The 15,572-nt window shown below is 40.1% G+C and overlaps 1 protein-coding gene across 1 annotated transcript in view; it reads right to left on the bottom strand.

Annotated features, from left to right (window-relative positions):
* SMYD3 (SET and MYND domain containing 3) overlaps nt 1-15,572 on the bottom strand; it is a 520,625-nt gene that overhangs the window by 359,323 nt on the left and 145,730 nt on the right. The gene's annotated exons all lie outside the window — the stretch shown is intronic.

Genomic DNA, 15,572 nt, shown 5'->3' on the forward strand with positions numbered 1-15,572 from the left:
TGGGACAGCTTCAAGCGTACCAACATCAGAATTATAGGGGTGCCAGAAGATGAGAGAGACCAAGATATTGAAAACCTATTTGAAGAAATAATGACAGAAAACTTCCCCCACCTGGTGAAAGAAATGGACTTACAGGTCCAAGAAGCGTGGAGAACCCCAAACAAAAGGAATCCAAAGAGGACCACACCAAGACACATCATAATTAAAATGCCAAGAGCAAAAGATAAAGAGAGAATCTTAAAAACAGCAAGAGAAAGAAACTCAGTTACCTACAAGGGAATACCCATACGACTGTCAGCTGATTTCTCAACAGAAACTTTGCAGGCCAGAAGGGAGTGGCAAGAAATATTCAAAGTGATGAATGCCAAGAACCTACAACCAAGATTACTTTATCCAGCAAAGCTATCATTCAGAACTGAAGGTCAGATAAAGAGCTTCACAGATAAGGAAAAGCTAAAGGAGTTCATCACCACCAAACCAGTATTATATGAAATGCTGAAAGGTATCCTTTAAGAAGAGGAAGAGGAAGAAAAAGGTAAAGATACAAATTATGAACAACAAATATGCATCTATCAACAAGTGAATCTAAGAATCAAGTGAATAAATAATCTGATGAACAGAATGAACTGGTGATTATAATAGAATCAGGGACATAGAAAGGGAATGGACTGACTATTCTTGGGGGGGAAAGGGGTGTGGGAGATGCGGGAAGAGACTGGACAAAAATCGTGCACCTATGGATGAGGACAGTGGGTGGGGAGTGAGGGCGGAGGGTGGGGTGGGAACTGGGAGGAGGGGAGTTATGGGGGGGGTAAGAGGAACAAATGTAATAATCTGAACAATAAAGATTTAATTAAAAAAATAAAAAAATAAAAAAATAAAATCAGTAAGTATTTATAAATTGTTCAAAACTACTTAATGTGAACAGTATATTGGACTAAACTCTACATCTGGGCTTCCCATTTCACTGGATAAGCTCAAATTCTAGTAAAACAACGTACTCATCAAAACAGGTTGTCACGTTATAACATGAATGGGAAGACAAAGTATAAAATAAATGCAGATAAAAACATAAGCACAGGCACCTGGATCATACTGCTCAACTCAGGCATCAGTACAGTGAACTGGCCAGTTTATCACAGAAGAAAAGAAATCAGCCCAAACTCCAATAGGTCAAATACGGCAGAACTGACCCGAATGCCTTCCTGGAGATAAGTAGCAGTGTGAGCACTATCCTTATCTCCTCACCTTGCCAGGGAGAAATTTCCAGCCCTCTATTTTGTTTCTCATGATCTGTGTCTGCTGCGTCAATCTGAAAACCCGCTGACATGACTGGGCTTTGAAATTCTCCTTAGAAAAGACCAAGCTGGACTGTGGACTAGATATTTCAAGTAGAAATGGTCCCAGGGTTCCTAACTAGGTTTTGGAAAGAGGAAGCCATAGTGGCTTCATGGCCAAAAGGCTTTAAAAAGCCAATACCCTAGCACTCTTCCTGTGAATTACAATGTAGCAAAGAGGATCCCACCCCATTCTTGAAATGGCCCCCAAGAATTCAGGGAAGTGTATTAAAGAAATGACTGTTCCTGCAAAAGGGGCGAGGGGTGCAGCTTAACCCATCATAAATGGGACACAACATGTGGAAATCCAGGTTTTAAAGCACAGCACTGAGCGTCCAAAATGAATCTTCCCCAGAAAAAGATTCATGATTGGACCCTGCTCATCGCCACATGTTCCTAGCTCACATGCCTGATCTATTACTTATAGAAATTAAATCACTAGCAAGACTTTTAGGAAAAAGTATACCGTGCAAAACATCATTTAATCCCTATGTCATTATTTTGCCATAAAGATCATTAGCAGTAATTAGTAACTTGGCAGCTTTTCAGATCTGCTTGTTCAAAAACCACGAGTCCTTTCATTCTTCACAGAGGAGCAGGATGATCGGAGACTAAACTACCGAAAAAGAGAGAACGACATGATGGACTGGGAGGAAAGATTTCCAAAGTGCCTGAGCGAGGTGCTGCCAATCATCCCCGGCAGGTGTTCGAGTCTGATGGGCTGGAGCTCTGGGCCGCTCCCTTCGGTGACAAACTGGCCGCTCAGGACACCAGCACCTGGCTGGAGGGACAAAATAATAGATGCGCCCAATCCCACAGTTTTATCTGCATAAAGTTTATACCTCTCCTCTCATTCCTGCCACAACGGGACATGTCTAAGGGAGCTGAGAAAGGCTTCCTAGAAAAGGCGGCATTTGAAGTGAATCTTGAAAATTAAACAGAATTTGCCAGGAATGCCGGAAGGAACTGTGTTTGCCAAGGTTGGAATCGGGGAAGGAATCGTGGCCTTTTGGGAAGTGACAAATGACTAGGCTTTAGGGCACTTGAAATCCTACTCAACTAAGGCTGATAACTGAGACTAAATGTGTGAATGCTCACTCCCTGAGACATTAGATAGTACTAGAGGCCCACTGCACAAATTCGTGCACCAGTGAAGGTCCCTCGGCCTGGCCTGCAGGATCGGGCCAAAACCAGCTCTCCGACATCTCCTGAGGGGTCCTGGATTGTGAGAGGATGCAGGCCAGGCTGAGGGACCCCCCACTGGTGCATGACAGGGGACAGGGAGGGATGAGGAAGGTTGGCCAGCCGGGGAGGGACCTCAGGAGGGCTCCAGGACGTGTCCTGCCCAGCTCGCTCAGTCCCAACTGGCCGGACCCCAGCAGCAAGCTAACCTACCCGTTGGAATGTCAGCCCCCTGGTGGTCAGTGCACACCATAGCGAGCGGTTGAGCAGCCTTAGCATATCATTAGCATATTACACTTTGATTAGTTGAATGGCCACCGGATGACCTGACACTTAGCATATGAGGCTTTTATTATATGGGATAACTGAAAACATGAAGTCGTTTTCAAAAGAACTTGTAAATACCAAAATCATCAAAGTCTAAACATTTTTTGTCATGTGGAAATACTTCTACTCCAATAAACTGAAGATAATTTCTAACTATAGAGCACAATGCCTTACTTCCACAAAACGCAGGGGATGTGCAGGCTTCTTTCTGCTGACTCTGAGGAGGTAAGAAGTGACAAAGATCATCCAAACCTCACTGATAGGAGGAAAACACTGTCAGCACAAAGGAAGTATCTTTGTAGCAATCATCACTGTTCTGAAGGAAGGCAAGACGGCTGCCTGACAACCATTAGCAAACAGACATGGCTATCTTCCCGGAATGGATTTCCAAAATCTGATCACATCCTTGTAATTGTTTGATTATCAAACCCAGCACTACTGATAAAGCAGAAGCCCACTCAATTACTGCTGATGATTATTACTCGAAGCTCAACTTCCTCTGTCAAATCAGATGACATACACAGAAGCACATCACGTTCGGATGAGCCAAAGGCACACGATGATTTCCACCTCCTTGCTCACACATTTACACACATTTACACACGTTTACACACACACACGCGCCATAAACAGGTCTTGCTAATCTGTAATTCTCCTTGTGTGTTCTCAAATACATGGGCAGCTTTACAAATTGGCTAAAAAATTCCTTACCCTGTCAAAAGAACTCCCTACCCAGTGAAGGGACTTGCCCTGCCTACATTTAGTACTACTATCATAGCAACAATGCTTCAAGATTTGGAAGTCTGAAGAAACACATTGACAATGGAATAATGTGAAGGAGCGAAAGCATAATAGAAGTGACAATGCAGCAATGCAAAGGAGTAAAAGCAGAGTCACTGAAACCCTGCAGCTGGGTGCTGGCGAGACGATTACACCCTCTGGGTACTCAGTCCACCCAAGCCATCACCCAGCTGCAGGGGTCTCAGGGATGAGCCTGCCGGTCCTCAAATGTCATATTTTAAAGCCTTGATTTTAAACAATAGGCAGTAGGAATCAAGTCATTTTGCGCAGGAGATTCAAATGATCAGATCTGCTTTTTTAAATATTGATATCTCTGATGGCATCATATTAAAAAAAAGTCCAAGGAAAGAGTGAGAGGCAATGCGATTAGGCAAAATTAAAAGGATCTGAATCAGGTCAGTGGCAAAAGATATAAAGAGAAAATAACAGAGTTAAGCGATACTTCCAAAACAGCATAAGCAGGGCAGGGAAGGGAGGCGAGAGGGAAGAATCAGAGACCCTGAGGCTCTGTGAGGTGGACTCAGGAGACTGGGATGCCAACAGAAAAGAGAGAAAAAGCAGAGAAGCAGCATGCCTTACTGAGGAGAAGGTAGAGTCTGAGTACTGCTCACGATGAATCTGCCAATGACGATTTTTATTAGTGAGTAGAAAATATGGGGTTAGAGAAGAGAAGAGAGAGCAAGGCTGGAGATGAAGCTGTGAGTACTGTCGGCAAACAGGCAGGCAAGTCAAGCCACAGCAGTAGGATACTGTCATTCAACAGGTTCAGAAAGAAGAACCAGTGAATGACCACTGTTAAACAAAATGGTAAGAAAGGCAGGACGAGAATCAGGGGCAGGTCACGTCACAGAGCCAATTAAAAGATTTCTAAAGGCTGGATACCTTAACATCTGTCTATTTGAGGTTGAAATAGGTACTGTCCTATGGAAGCTTGGACAAGGGGAACACAAGAAAACACAGTCACCCACGATTACAGAAGATTTCTGAGGCCTCAAAACAACATCATACCCATTTCTGCTATAACCCAGAAACACCATGAGCCTCTGGAAGGCTGTGAAGGACAAAACAGGTCCCAGGACATCAACCAGCAAGTCACAGGGGATGCCACAGATGCTGTGTTAGCTCTGTTATTTCAACAAAATCCTGCCCCCATGGGGGTATGGAGGGTAGGAAAGGAAGTGCTATAATGAATATTCATTTGCCAATGTTGTCACCGATAAGGGTTTAATCTCCAACATTTACAGGGAACTCATACAACTTAACAAAAGGAAGATAACCCAATCAAAAAGTGGGCAATGGACCGAAATAGATACTTTTTGAAAGAGGACATAAGGAAGGCCAAGAGACATATGAAAACACTAGAGGCCCAGCGCACAAAATTCATGCACTGGAGGGGGGAGGTCCCTCAGCCCAGCCTGTGCCCTCTCGCAGTCTGGGACCTCCTGCTCCTTACTGCCTGCCTGCTCGCTACTCCTTACCACTCGGTTTGCTGCTCCTTAGTGCTGCCACGGAGGCGGGAGAGGCTCCCGCCACCGCCGCTGTACTCGCCAGCCGTGAACCTGACTTCTGGCTGAATAGTGCTCCCCCTGAGGGAGCACACTGACCACCAGGGGGCAGCTCCTGTGTTGAGCGTCTGCCCCCTGGTGGTCAGTGCACATCATAGCGACCGGTCTTTCTGGTCGTTCCACCATATGGTCGCTTAGGCTTTTATTATATAGATGCTGAAAGTCACTAATCATCCGAGAGATGCAAATCAAAACGACCATGAGGTACCATCTCACACCTGTCAGGCTGGCTATCATCAACAAATCAACAAATGACAAGTGCTGGCAAAGATGCGGAGAAAAAGGAACCCTAGTGCACTGCTGGTGGGAATGCAGACCAGTGCAGCCACTGTGGAGAACAATACGGAGTTTCCTCAAAAAACTACAAATGGAACTCCCATTTGACCCTGTGATCCCACTTCTAGGAATATATCCCAAGAAACCAGAAACACCAATCAGAAAGGATATATGCACCCATATGTTCATAGCTAAGATTTGGAAACAGCCTAAGTGCCCATCAGCAGATGAGTGGATTAAAAAACTGTGGTACCTCTACACAATGGAATACTACGCTGCAGTAAAAAAAAAAAAAAGGAACTCTTACCATTTGCATCAGCATGGATGGAACTGTAGAGCATTATGCTAAGCAAAATAAGCCAGTCAGAGAAAGATAAATATCACATGATCTCACTCATTTGTGGAATATAATGAACAATATAAACTGATGAACAAAAACAGATCCAGAGACAGTGAAGCTTTGATCAGACTGTCAAACCTCAGAGAGAAGGTAGGGGAGGGGAGGGGTAAAGGGGAAAAGATCAACCAAAGGACTTGTATGCATGTATATAAGCCTAACCAATGGACACAGACACCAGGGGAGTGAGGGCATTGGGGGGGGGGGGGGTAGTGGGGAGGTAAGGACACATATGTATTACCTTAATCAATAAAGAAAAGCAATTAAATAAATAAAAATAAATAAAGAGATGGTAAATGGAAGCGAAGAAACAAACAACAACAAAGAATATTCTAATCCGGATCCTAATTCAACTGGTCCTAATGGTGCAACTCTGCATTAACAGCGCCTTGATAAATGCTTCATATAAATATCAAAACTAAAACTAAATACCAACTAAAACTTGAAATAGGGCCCACAATTGCCAAGTTCAGTCACACAAAGTTCCAATACTTTTCTGCTACTTAACAATATGTTTCTAAATTAACTGCCTATGCCATTAACAGCACGTATAAAATTTAAGGTCAAATAAATACCTATAAAGGATTTTCTTCTATATTGCAGATACATTCTATTCCATTATAAAATGTCTTGATCTGTAAGTGCAATATTTATAGAATCATAGGGGAAAAAACAGATCCAACAATAGCTGGAAAACAAGACAGGCTCAAACTGAAGGCTCTTGAATAAATAATGACTTAATATTCAGTACTTCAAGGTTATGGAATCCAGATTTCAAAAAGCAGTTGGCTCCATTCAAATTCCATTTCAAGTGACATTATTTTCACACAGAATTGTGAGAGCATCAGTTCAGATTTATTTGATATGAAAAACCTACCCTCCTCTACCCATCCTACCAGCATTTTAGATTTGAATACATGCAGGAGAGAGGTGTGTAAACCATGACACACCACCTGTATGAAGGGTAACAGGAATCCTAATTAAGTAATGTAAAGCTTTGCCTACCAATACTTTTGTATTAGTGATAGAAATCTTATCAAATATTCTCATTTATCATACTCTGAATTTTGCTCCAGAGGCTTATAATAGCTCATAATTAGAGCTCCACTACAAAACTAACATAACACAGAATGCAGTTCGGAGGGAGGGGGGAAATCTGAAATCAAGAGAGCCAAGTTGAAGCTCTGGCTCCTTATGTAAAAACTGCGTGACCTTCAGCATCTCTTCATCTGCAGAAGAAAATAATAATAACTCAAAGGGCTATTGTAGGAAATAAATGTTATATTTGTTACAGTATTTTGTGAGTAAAAAATTAAATAAAATCGGGGTAGTGTAGTACTAGGAACCTTGTGATAAATCCCTGAATTGTCCCTTGATTGACTGATGTAAGACAAATGCCAGGGTTAATACCACTGACTTCCTGGCTGAGTATGGGAGCAGTAGAAGGAGTAGGAGATGAAACCACATCTGCCAAGTATATAATACAGCAGTCCTGTTTGTAGCTGAGTTATCTGATGGGAGGATGTACACAATCATTAAACACAGCCATACAGCATCTCTGAGATTAAAACTCATCATTACAGAGACAACCTAAATCTAGTTTCAAATGCTGATAAGAGTAATTCTATAGTATTACTCTTATTCTTATTATTCTTATTCTTATAGTATTACTCTTATTCTATAGTATTAAGTAACTTATTCTTAATTTGCTGGCTTTATACAGTTAACCTACTATATAAGAAATAGAAGACGGTGTGGGAAATGAGGAGATACTGGTCCAAGGGTACATACTTCCAGATGATAATTTCTGGGAATGTATTAGACAGCATGGTGATTAGAGCTAATGATACTGTACTATGTATTTAAAAGTTGCTAGATCTTAAATGTTCTCACCATTCATACACACAAAAAGAAATGTTATGTGATGGGATGAAGATGTTAGCTAACCCTATGGTTAGAATCCTTTTGCAATATATATCAAATCAACATATTTTATACCTTAAACTTACACAATATTATGTGTCAATTACATCTCAATAAAGCTGGAAAAGCATATACGGAATAGATAGTGCCAAAAGTTGTTTGTAATATTAAGTTCTGTTTGCTTATCACATTTTTACTTCAACGTAGAAGTTAGTTCTTGAACACTTAGGGATCAAGAAGTTAGTTCTTGAACACTTAGGGATCAACTAACAGAAAGAGCATCAGAATGAGCTCAAAAGACCTAAATTTTAGCATTTTTCTTCTCACTAGGTGACTACATAACTGTCTCTGAGCCACAACTGAAGCATCATGGGAAGAGGAGAAGGAGTGGGGAACGGATTCGTTTCTGTGATCTTTTCAGCCTAAAATTATATGGTTCTGCTCTGCTTAAGGAAGGAATTGGATACCATGACTCCTCAGTTTCCAATCTAAGTGGGACCAAAGGAAATAAAGACATATAACAAATAGAGACTATTCACACTTCCCAAATGATTGGCATAGAAAATACCAGTGACTACTGATTTTACAACAGGGAAAGGTCATCCTGGTTAGGTGGATTTCCCCAAAGATTTGAGTTGAAACTTTAAGAATAAACAGAACTTGGACAAAGGATGGGGAAAGATATATATATTACAGACTTCCATATTATAACTACCAGGAATCTACAGACTCAAACTATGCTTTATATCATTTGGCCCTACCTTATACCCATGGCGACAACTCCTCTCCTCATTGAGTTTAACCCGGAATGAAATTCTTTCCGGGACAGGTAGCTCTAAGCTGTGCCTGAGCAGCCTGACAAACCGTTGAACCATTCTGATGATAAAGTCCTCCCAAACACGGAGCCACAATCAACTTGCTGATGTGACAAGGCTTTCTGCCCTTCCTTCATCAAACTTTATAAACGAGCACTTATCTAAATTATCTCTTTAAACACGTAGCATTAAGCACTGAAAATAAAAATGTCAATAACATCCGAGTCTTGCTGACAGTAGAGAGGCTATTTTCTCTCTGATCAGGACACGCCTTTCTTTATCTGGCCTACAGAAGCCATCTCCAAACTGGCCTGCTTGCCTTTATAATATACCAAATCTCCTTGTTTTCCACATCAAATAGCAATGTCTAATTTCTGCTGTCAAAAAAATCACCCTCTGCCCATTACAAAATTTAACAAAGCAGCTAATCACAATATTTTACTACTATTAATATTACAGCCTTTAAACATTTTTTTTTGTCTCATGAGAGGTCTTCATTCACAACAGAAATAGTCAAGCCACAATGTAAAGTCTGAGGGCAATATCCATAATCTAAGAAAATGATCTGAAAATCAAGCAAAAACTTTCTCAACCTGAGTTATACAGCCAGAATAATTCTACTAGAAAATTGTATCATTACATTTCATTTCAAGGCAAAATAACATTTAACACCTGTAGTTAAAAAAAAAAAACAAAAAAACTAAAAACTAAAATTGATCATGTATGACATTAATAAAGTATATATTTTCTTCTTTTTATTTCTTCCTAATCCTTAGTGAAACACTATATGTTTTTTACTATATCAATGAATTAAAACATTTTAAAGTTCTTGAATTAAATTTTCTTGGATTAAAAAAGAAAACTCAATAAACAATTATTGTGCACATAGTGTGCTTATTATAAATGTGATTGGCAACATAAAACTGTAGAACTAATGGTTTGTTAGAAGGTAATGGATAAAATATTTCCTATCCTTTTCTTAAGTTAGAAAATCTTCTGATAGCTGACAGCGGTTCTCAACCTGTGGGTGGCGACCCCTTTGGTGGTTGAACAACCCTTTCACAGGGATCGCCCAAGACCATCCTGCATATCAGATATTTACATTATGATTCATAACAGTAGCAACATTACAGTTATGAAGTAGCAACAAAAATAATTTTATGGTTGGGTCACAACATGAGGAACTGTATTTAAAGGGCCAGAAGGTTGAGAACCACTGTGATAGCATATTCTATTTCCTACTGAACACAAAAAAGCCTCTGGCTTACAAATAATGATTTAAGGGTTGGCAAACAACGGCCCATCAGCTACATCTGACCCACCAGCTCTTTCTGCACAGCCTACAGGCTAAGAATGCTTTCTTACATTTGTAAATACCTGGGAGAAAAATAAAAAGAAGGATATTTAAGCATAAGTGAAAATTATATATTAAAAAATAAATGTTCAGGGTCTATAAACCAAGTTTTACTGAAACACAGCCATACCCATTCACTTATATATTATCCTTGGGAGCTTTGGGCTATCATGGCAGAGTTAAGGAGTTGCCACAGAGACCATAAACAGCCCTCTCACTCACTGTGCATTATAAAGCACGTGATGAAGTAGTAACTGACTTTTTCCTGTTGGCCTACAAAGCCTAAAATATTGACTATATATGAACTTTTACAGAAAAGGTTTGCTACCTCGGAACAATTAATATAATCATCCATCATTTCCCAAAGAATTTAGAAAAATGGCACCCTCTGTGATTCTGAGCTATCAACTAACTTACTAAACTTCGTCAATTTTATCATGATAAAGATTTCTTTTTACACAGTCTTGTATACTTACAGAAGTGTATTAATTTTCAAAAGTATTTAATAAAGTGTACGCCATAAACTGCAAAGGGACAGTTTTCATGCATTCCTTCATTCAGTTAACAATTAAGCTCCTACTGCATACAGTGAAGACTGCTAGCAATTCAAAATAAACTGTCATTCCTGGCTCTGAGGAAGTCACATTCCAGTAGGGAGACGCAGTACTGGAGTAGAGGCTTTTGCCACTAAAGGGAAGGCCAAAGCAATGAAGGTAACCTCTACCTTTTCACAATGACATGTTGTCATTTAAAAACATCACCTCCATCTGAATTAATGGCAAGTTACACACTCAAATAGATAAGGCAACAAGGCTTAGCAAATACGTTTATCCATCAGTAGTTTTAATCAAAGCATTAGCCTTATATAAGTAATTAACCTTGACCAACACAGGAATAAATAAAAATGCTGATTAAGAATTTACTAATTATCCTCCCAACTTCAGGAGTTAACTAGCATCTGGTCTTTAACTATATGATAAACATACACTAACTCATCATAGGTTATTTACACATAAATGAAGAGAAATACTAACTGAAAGGCAAGAGATGAAGAACATGATAAATAAACATCATCATTAAAAACACATGATTTGTTTTGTTTAGAAAGCCCAAGTGTCCTACAATTGTCACATAACTTAGAAGACCATTTGTGAGAATAATTGTCTCTTGAATCTACTCAGAGTTTCAATCTACTGTAATGAAGGAAAAACATATAAATCATAAATGCATCAGCATTTCATAATTAGAATGCCGGGTTCCGTGTGCAGTTAAGTATCTTGGCTGTTTGCCTGCTTTACGTAAAACCAGAAGAGAGGTGCAACCCAAATCACTAAGTCTTCTAGCAGCTGCTGAGAGCAGACAAAAGAGACGCTCCCGCAGCAGCCACCTCCACGTACACAGATGCAGCTCCCGGTGACCGGAGGTTAGCAGTCCTGGGTGTCTGCTCGCTCTCAGCACTAAATATTTAATGGCATATTTCTCCTTAATAGAACCCAGGCACATCTGATCAGTCACTGGAATCACTTAGTAATGCAGCGAAAGTTATCATACTGCCTTTTCCCATCAAATCTGTAATTAGGTAATTCATCACTTTATTAATTCAAAAGATTGCTTTCTTTACTACTTTATAGCATGCTACAGTGGTGAAACCCAACTGAGCTGATCCACAAAAAGCTCTAAAATTTGGTCCTATATGGAACCCCTGAAGCCCTCGAGTGGCAAATACACACACACCCCTGACCTTTCAGAACAAAGAAGGTAATATTCTTCCCACAAATTAGCCTACCACAACACGTAAGTAATAAAACACCAGCATATCCAGAATGAGAGAGCCAACAGAACTGAAATGGTAAGATTAATAACTGAACATATCATGAACAACTTGTTCTTGCTTTTTACTGAGGTACCCCATCCTTCAGCAAATAAAAAAGGACAAAAACAGTTATTTAGTCATTTTCCCTCCATGTTGATATATATGCTCCACTAAAATTATGAGGTTATGGCAAAACATCATATAGATTATTTATTATCACTCTATGTCTAATGGCATATACCACCCAAATGCAAGTATGTATCTCAATCAAAAATATTGTTACTCTTTCTTTTCATATTATAAATTAGCAAGATTCTTGATTTAATATATCCTCCATTGTTACTCTAGTGAAAAAAAGTCTCCAATAAAAAAAAGAATTTACCACTAATAAAACTGAATGTAAAATTTAAGTATCACAGTACCAAAATAAAACACCTTCTAAAATCCTCACTTTCAAAGCTATACAATCACAGTGTATATTGCAAAACCAGCTGCAACTCGTAGCATTAAAAATTAGAGTCTGGAGGTCACATATGTGCCCTAAAGAATAAAAATAACAGGCTATCGGGAGAATTCTTATTTTGTTTGAAAGGAAAAGGGAGGGAACACCTTCCCTAATAGATGTGGAATTTCTAATCAGAAAATGCTGTGGCAGTTGTGCCGCTTTATGAGGTTAACGGGTACTTTGCTGGGCTCTGGAAACACCAACGATGACATGTTTTGTGATGAGGAGGTCACTTTTACTCTTGCTGCTTCCAATTTTCGGTCTGTTTTTGAAACATTTTATGCAACTGGTTTATTTTCTGCTTTATTTTTCAGATCTTATTACATTTTGTGATAAGATCTACCAAAGGCATTTTTAGAAAAGGAAGTTGTAACTTCAGAAAAAAATAATTAAGTACATTTTTCTACAACCTATATTCTGTGCATAGAAAATAAGCTCAAATCTAGGCCTACTGACATTGAGTTATAAATAACCATTACCAATTATCAATATAATAATTATCAATGTACACTCTGAGGGATGGAATAGAGAAATACTATACATTCCATGCCATTTCAGTGGATTATAGCAGGATAACTGAATAACTTTTATATTCAACTCCATCCTTTTAAGATGCATGTGTTAGAAACACTTTGTTCATCCATTTCCTACATGACATCCCAAGGAACTACTCTGAAACCATGGAGCTGTCATGAGAGCAGGACACAGTATATGATTTCTGCCCACAATAGCTATGGGCTGAAACCAAGTCAGTTACTAAGGGAAAGGTACTATATCCTGTTGGCAAAATTTCTTCTCAAACAAGATCGTCATTCTCAGCACTCCAGAGAAGCCAACACTGGGCAAAACTGAGCAACCAACGGAGATTCTGGTTTCCAGTCAGTCGCAGGCGGCACTCTAGATCAGCGGTCACCAACCACTGGTGGTCCATGAGGTCCGAAAGGTTGGCGACTGCTGCTCTAGACGACAGCACGGAAGACATACGACACTGCAGTCTTACAGCAGAATATGAATAAAGCCGGCAGTAGAGGGCAGGAGGAGTAGCGCGAGACACTTTAAGTACTTTTATCTGTGAAGTTGATTTTATTATTATTCCCATTTACAGATGGGGAGATTGAGGTTGAGAGCATTTCAATTACTTGCCTGAGAAAGCGATTTAACCACATAGTACTATTCAGTGCCCTGTGGAGAGTGGCTACAGTGTTTGGACAGGTTCAAGCCTCGGACTAACGTGAGGGGACAGTCCTCTCCTGGCAAAGCCACGTTCAGGCCCCAGCTTGGAGGGCAAAGCCCTCCCAGCACAATTATAGCCAAAGGCTATGGTTGTGAGCTTGACCTTATGGTCCAGACTTGTGGTCCCAGGTGGCTGAGTGATATAGGCTGCAGGAGGTGTGGCAAGTGCTGCCAAAACAAAGCTTGACAGAGTTCAGATGCATGTAATTGAGTAGATTCGAAACCCGGGAGAATATTGTAAACATCTTGACCATGCCCTTACTTTGCCTCATGGGATCTGGCTATAAAATAAAGACTCGGGTTGCAGGCTGTGGCACTGTCTCTCCATCTGAGAGCACCATCCCACCTAGCCCCAGCTTGATTCTCTTGTCTGTCTTCTTTAATCCTTCACTGCCCACCATTCAGGTTCACCCTTGGCCGTGCTGAGCGGGGCCCAGTGCCCCATTCAAATGTATCCTCTCTGTTACTTTCTCCATTTTTAAGGTTTATATTATTCATATATACATTTCCTATATTTGTAGTAAATGTTTAGAACTCAATCAATAGACTGAACCACTGCAATTGTCATGCCAAGATAAACCCATTTTGAAATATATCAGGAAATTGTGTTAGAAATAGAAGTAGAGGGGGAAATATGGGATGAGAAGGAGGAGGGATGGCAGAGATGGAGACACACAGTTCTCTTCCCTAACAGTCTAGCAGAGCTGGCACACATGAATTTGGCCTCTATTTTTCATGAACATGTAAGTAACTGCATGTCTCCTGTGCTCTCACTAACAAACATCTGCAATGCACCTCCCACCCTTTGGCCACCTTCATTCGTGTCAGAGCAACCATCACGCTCCTCCTACCTCATACCTTTATTTCCATCCAGGCACACCTCGCCCTCCCCTCAAGTAACACACTAAAAATAAAAAACTGCTCTGCAAATGAACCTTCAAGCAAATCACTTCAGTCTGTCCATCCAACAGATGATCACCCACAGCACCCTCCCTACAGGAATTCTGGAGGTACTATTACCCTCACAAATTTTCTATTGCCAAAATGCAAAACCAGCTTTTTAAACACCAATCTTTTATTCAAAAGTTCTAAGAATAACTGCTATGTACTCCACAGGTAGCAGCTACCTTTCAGACCTGCAGAGGAGATCAATCTTTTTCTCAGCTCCCCGCAGTCCCAGCCACTTTTCCAGACCACTGTCTGTAACTGTTTCCCAGCACCATCCTCTCTCCTGGAATTCCAGCATCCACTTCTACTTCCTACGTGAAGTTCTCCTTGGTACCCTCTAGAAAAAGTACTCACTCCTATGTCTCATGCTACTTAACTTTTACAGCCAGGCAACAAATTCGTAAGTGGAGAGGATATATCTATACAGCAAACCCCTACAATCTAAACCTCCAGTGCTCCCAGATAAGACATAGCTTAAAGGAGTTCGTCACCACCAAACCAGTATTACAAGAAATGTTAAAGGGACTTCTTCAAGAAGAAAATTTTTAAAAAATCAAAAATATAATAAAATGGCAATAACCACATACTTATGAATAATCACTTTAAATGTAAATGTATTAAATGCTCCAATCAAAATACGTAGGTGGCTGAATGGATAAGAAAATGAGACCTTTGCATATGCTGCCTACAAGAGACTCACTTCAGAGAGGAACACATAGACTGAAAGTAAAGGGATGGAAAAAGATATTTCATGAAAATGGAAACAAGTCAACAAAAAGGCTGGGGTAGCAGTACTTACTCCAGACTTTAAAACAAAGACTATAACAAGAGACAAAGAAGGACCCAGCAATTCCACTTCTGGGTATTTATCTGAAGAAACCAAAACACAAATTCCCAAAGACATACACATCCATATGTCCACTGCAGCCTTACTTACAATAGCTAGGAAACAACCTAAGTGCCCATCAGTCAATGTGCAGATGAAGAAGAAGTGGTGCATGTATACAATGGAATATTAGTCAACCAAAAAAATGAAATCTTGCCATCTGCAACAACATGAATGGACTTGGAGGGTATTATGCTAAGTGACAGAAGT

The sequence above is a fragment of the Myotis myotis genome, unplaced genomic scaffold (genome assembly GCF_014108235.1).
Source record: "Myotis myotis isolate mMyoMyo1 unplaced genomic scaffold, mMyoMyo1.p scaffold_m19_p_21, whole genome shotgun sequence".
Classification (NCBI taxonomy): Eukaryota; Metazoa; Chordata; class Mammalia; order Chiroptera; family Vespertilionidae; genus Myotis; species Myotis myotis.